A 6,000-nucleotide genomic window follows, 5' to 3' on the forward strand; every position below is an offset into this window, starting at 1 on the left:
ATGTTCAGTCAGAGGGCCAATCTTTACATGAAGCGAGATCCTCTAATGAACCCTCAGATCCAAAAAGAAATATTCTTTTAGCATCGTGTTCACTACTATCATATTGTAAAAATTGTTTTCCGTTTTTCAAGAATCTGTAGTCATGGGGAATTGAATATCCACACCTTCCAATAGGGATTGAAGGAGCTTGATTTACTTACTGTCTCCAGTCTCGAATGCTACGAGCCAAATGCAATGAATTGGACATAAATGATAGAGTTTTTTTGTCCAACTTGGATGACATTGGTCCAATTAACAATGCGCGAGGATAATTGTGAAGTCAGAGCTTGGGGATTTAAAATTTGCTTTTTCTACGTACATTTTGGGTTTGGATCGATTACTCGGATGGCAGTTAGTTTCAATAGTGTTTAAATATATATTTACATTTATTAAAAAAAATAAAAATGAATGCAATTAAACATTCCCTATACAAATTTTCCGAATGTGAACTCTCCTGACTCCGAAAGAAAGGAATATTTATTGATGAATCATATGGTTCTAGTGCTCTTACCCCCCTCCCTTAAACCCCCCCCCCCATTACCTCCTAGCAATTAACTCCTGAGCCATCTACTCCTTGAATCATCTACCTCCCAGCATTTTACCCCCTATACAATACATAGCAACAATACGACCAAACATTTAATCTTTTAACAACGATACAAAACGTAATTATTAATTAAATTCATTAATTTATCTTAATGACGTAAGTATTAGTGATGTTTTGGACTTCTCTTGACCTGATCACCTGTCACCTCTTGAAAATTAAAGAGGAGTTTTCAATTAGCTATACATTTATTCATGGTTTATTAATTGTTATTATAATAATTAATAGTATAATAATATATGTATAATTTAAGATAAAATGTTGAATTATTGCCAGAGGTGGGAACTTGGAATTAAGGCTTGCAACTCCACGTGGAGTTGAGTCCATATTTTGAAGACCATCTCACAATTGAAGACTGGAGACTTGACTTAGACCCCATAGCTAGATCTTGCAACTAGACTGGACTCCAAAGCTAGTATATTGTGCTCTTGAGAAAAGCCTTAACAGTATGGACCCCGTATTATTGTTATAAACTTGAAATGAGCTTGAATGAAATCTGAGGATTCGATAAAGGACTTGCACATGACTTGATATTTTACGTGGACTTAAAGTATAAGGACTTTGTCTCAACTCTGATTAATGCTGTGTCGTAAGCTGCAGAAGTGGAAACGACATTCAGAAATCTTTGGAACTTATGAGGTAAAGATATACGTAGAAATGATTAGACACCTACTAGAATTCAAGTGTGGGCTCATAACATTTTTGAATAAGGACTTTGAAGAAGAACCTATTCAAAAACAACTTATATCGTTTTACATGAACCAATAAAAAGAAGCAAACTAAAAAAGATATATTGTAGTTCCATCAATATTTGTACCCGAAATACACTCCATAATCTGTCTAAAGGTGAAATACGAATTGGGTATCTTCAGAAGCAAGACACAGGAAATCATTGGAATTATTAAATGAACAAATAAACGCGTTTCACTCATTCAAACAACTCAATAATTTGTCAGATATCCAATTTAGATTGATTTTAGAGCAGGAGCTTACTTTTTCATAAGAAGGTTCCAGTTTCAAAGCTTTTGTATATTGTGAGGTTAAATAAAGTTAACATTGTTGATACAATTCATAACGTCATAGCTTATTTTAAAGGTAGAAAGACTATTTGGAACCAAAAAAGATGATTACGAAAATTGAGGAATTGATTTCTTCTAATGTCTCGTATACCAACAAGTTAAAATTTGCAAATTTTGCTCTTCATCATGAATAAGGGTGGAGGAAGACTAATATATACAATGGACCTTGTTTTTAAATGCTATGTGCGTAGTAAAATAATACTAGGATTTTTAAATTGATTGAATTAATAGCTTAGAAAACATCAAATTTCATAAATAAAAAGTCCCTCTGCTAATGTGCAAGAAAATAAAAAACGTAAAAGACATAGTGATCCTGGAGCAAATAGAAGAGTGAATGAACTGTCAAATGTATCTGGAATTCGTTGTATGTGTCTAAATCCAAAAACTATTATATTAAATATTATAATTATATCTATAATTTTGTAGTAAGTAAATGTGCATTTCATTTCTGTATTGAGAGTGAAATATTATTTTTATTGAAATGAATTATTATTATGTAGTAAGTTTCATTCAAATAACTAATTATTACGAAATATTATTATTCGATTGATATTTTAATACTAATGTGATTAATTCATAAAGTCAGTATATTTGCGCAATTAGTCAAATGGATTTAGAGTTGCATCATTGAAATTTAGGGATTCAAAACCAAGATAACATAATATTATTATAAACTATAAGTTAAGAATAATTTATAAATAGATGTGTGTATTTCTAATAAACTTGTTTAAATTGATTTATTATTTTAAGGACTAAAAAGTTATATTTAATTTCTAGAGTATGATTCCAATAGTTTCTTGAGGTTGAAATTTCATATTTAGAGATCCTAGCTCTAAATCTGCAGGTATTTCAAAATTGGCGACTCCAAATCAATGATAAATATGCGTATTTTCTGTGTTCTAAACCGACTCCGTGAGTAAATAACTCATCAGCCCTAATTATTAACTCAAACGAATTAGATATAAAAAAATGGAATAGTTGCTTAAAATACCACGTGATATTGTGACAAAATACCAACTACACCAAATATTGTAATCTTATAATGGTACAAAATTTATTTGAATTTACCAAGTAAAAGTTATCATCAAACTTTACATTACAAATATGCCGTGGATAGTACTTGAGAAGACTGGTGGTGATTTTATTTGACTTTTGTAATTTTGCAATATAAATATTAAAAATTTGATATAATTAACCTATTTATTTTGGATATGAATGACTCTATTTCACTGTAACTAAAGGAGTTAGCCAAAAATCCCTTCTCAAATATTTATTATAACATCATGTACATACTCGTTCAATATAATCGATCCTTAAATTCATCATATAAATAACGTACTAAAACTCAAAGTTTTAGCAATTTTTTTCATGGGATTAAGGAAATTTGATTAGGAATTATTCGAAATATTTATTGTATCTTATATGTCATGCATATAGCGAAATAATCAGGCTAAGTATCTATTTCAATTTAAAAATGTTTATATTTCAGTATTAAAATTTTGATGATTAATAGAACTCATAATTACTTTCCGATTCGAACTTGAAAGTTTCATTGCTCTACAACCGTTCGAAACAACCATAACATTCATTACTTTGACCCTCTATCATTTACTAACTGTACGTCTGAATAATAATGATGGGGAGTAAAGGGTCCAGGGGATAGATGGTTGGGTGTTAAAGGACGAGGTGTAGTTAGAAGGCCGGAAAGTAGTTTGTTGGGGGTAGGGTGCTTGTTCCGGAATAATAGCTCTTGTTCGAAGAAAGTAGAGTAGCCTCTTATTTCTCTACCTTATCTACTTGTACTATCAAAGAGAATAAATAGCTCACAAAAGTGCATCTCTTTTCTTGGATTCATTTCACTTGGTCTTATTCTTATCACATTGTGTAATATATTTTATTAATATTAGTTATTACGATATTGTTACTGATTCTTTTATTTTGTTTCCATTTCCCTCTCAAGTTGGAAATCCCCAACTCCTTCTCCTTAGTTATAATAATATATAACTATAGTTGATAATATTGTAGAGAAAAACGCGTGCGAGGAGGAGGGGGAAAAAAGACATATGGTATCATTGTTTAAAATACTGATGTGATTATCATCTGCCTGCTTTATTATGATTTTTGAGGGTATAACTAATGTATTTATTAGCAAAATGTTTAATGAAGATATACTACGTATAATTGACTTCGACGTTTTTTATCCGTTACAGTAGATTTGAAAACGTCACACTCCATGAAATTGTAATTCATTATGAACCTTATTCTCAGAATAATAGCTAATGAAACGACAAAGTAGAGTATTTGAAATATATTTGAAGCTCAAAGTTTAAAAAAGAAGGCTTTAATTAAATATAATCTACCTACTAAAAAATAAACCATTAAACATTTAAGTTAAATATACAAAATTAAACAATTAAAATCATATAACTATTAATAATAATAAATTATAAATACAGAATATTGAAATAATAGATTGATCCAAATAATATTTTCTTGTTCTGACATCGGAATTCAGTTAAATATGTCATAACTTTAGGTTGCAATACACAAGCGAGACGTGGAGTTTAATCAAAAAGATAATCACCCCTCTTCTTCATGTGGAAGTTGCTATATACAATTGTGCACAGGATAGATATATCTCTACCGATGAGATCTAACTAATTATTAATAATAAAGTAAATGTCAAAATCATAAAATTAGACAATAAATATACTAATAAAAAAATTTTATAAATAAATTCATCGTAAAGATTTAGAGCAAAAGCTAATTATGTAGTAATGTCCAGCGATATTACTCCCTATTAAGAGCATCAAAAAGATTTTCCCCGTTATTTAGGTATGCTTATATAACAACATACTATTATCATGATGGATATACACAATTGTTAATTATAATGCAACACCCAATGTAACTACCCTCGTTGTTGTGACCATTTAAACAGTTGTTTTTGCCTTTTATGAGTTTTCTGAACACCATTTCTTGGAGCCCATCAACCATAGCTAAGCCTTTAGTGATAAAAAAGTAATATTTATTGACTATGTAATATTGGAAAACCTAATTATCATACCCAAGTCTTAAAGCGAAGTAAGTAGTCTCAGACAAACTAGTTGCAAACCATCCAAAGCTACTACCCCCGTTGTTGTGACCATTTAAGCAGTTGTTTTTGCCCTTTACTGAGTTGTGTATCATAATTCTTGATATGTTTAGCTAAAATAGAATCATATTTTATGGTTAGATTTAAAAAAAAATTGAATACTTACTGTGAGATAGTACAAAATTCAGAGTTCCATTTCGATATTCGTAAATACTTTTTACTGATAACTTGATCATCATTTGGTGTGGATGACTCAAAACATTTTTATATGTATTTCTATATATGACATCAGTACCAACATCCTCCATTAATTTAATGATGGTTCCTCGGGAAGGGATATGTTTACCCTTGTATTTCTCCAGAAATTTTTTGAACGTAGATGATTAGCAATGGATAAGGTTATATTACATGCAATAAGCATCGTTGTGAGATCAAAGTTAAAGTCTGACTTGATGTATTCATCGTCAAATTGATTTTATAGATGAATATCCATACTCTTGTTATGAGATGAGGATAATGAGTGGCGTGTAATTCTAGACAGGGGACTAAAGGCACATTTATATCGACAAATCCGACAAACCATCTGTTTCTCATCCGGTAAGTATTTTCCAAATTCCTGGGCCTCCATTTTCATAAATCCAGACAGAAGGCGACGTCATTTTGGGGATTTTATTCAGTTCTCTATCGACTATCACCATCTCATATTATATTAATATTGAATAATAAAGGCGGGAATGATAACGTTCATGATTGATAGAAGAAGATGTATATTATTTAATCAATGATGCCATAAGTAATTCTTCTTTTCTCCTCGCACGCTTTTCTATTCTTACCAAAATTATCACCCTTATTAATATAACAGTACAAGATTACAGATAACTTCTTTATCATTATTCCTTTTTTCTTCTTTTCCTATCTATATAATTAATCTGATCGAGATACAGCCGTAAAGTTCGAACCAATAATGGAAAAACATAAAAAGACGGCGAAGATGTCATGCAACAAAATCTCCTCGAGGAAAACTTACCAGCGGAAAAAATGAAGGCGGAAAAAATGTAAAGGGTGAAAATGTTAGAAATAAAAATACAGGTAACTATATAGAATATCACAGGCCTTTCCGGAACCAATACCAAGGGGTCCTCTTCATATTTCTCAGCACCATCGCTGAGGCTAGAAACTTAGTC

At 30.7% G+C, this 6,000-nt stretch overlaps 1 long non-coding RNA gene across 1 annotated transcript; it reads right to left on the minus strand.

The window, feature by feature from the left end:
- Positions 1-4,015: 4,015 nt before the first annotated feature.
- Positions 4,016-5,549, minus strand: LOC139906948 (uncharacterized). Its single transcript, XR_011783207.1, has 3 exons — positions 4,983-5,549; positions 4,790-4,929; positions 4,016-4,727 (listed from the first exon to the last, which is right to left on the minus strand). It is a non-coding gene; the product is annotated as an uncharacterized lncRNA (long non-coding RNA).
- Positions 5,550-6,000: the final 451 nt, after the last annotated feature.

Source organism: Lepeophtheirus salmonis, chromosome 1 (genome assembly GCF_016086655.4).
Source record: "Lepeophtheirus salmonis chromosome 1, UVic_Lsal_1.4, whole genome shotgun sequence".
NCBI classification, from domain to species: domain Eukaryota; kingdom Metazoa; phylum Arthropoda; class Copepoda; order Siphonostomatoida; family Caligidae; genus Lepeophtheirus; species Lepeophtheirus salmonis.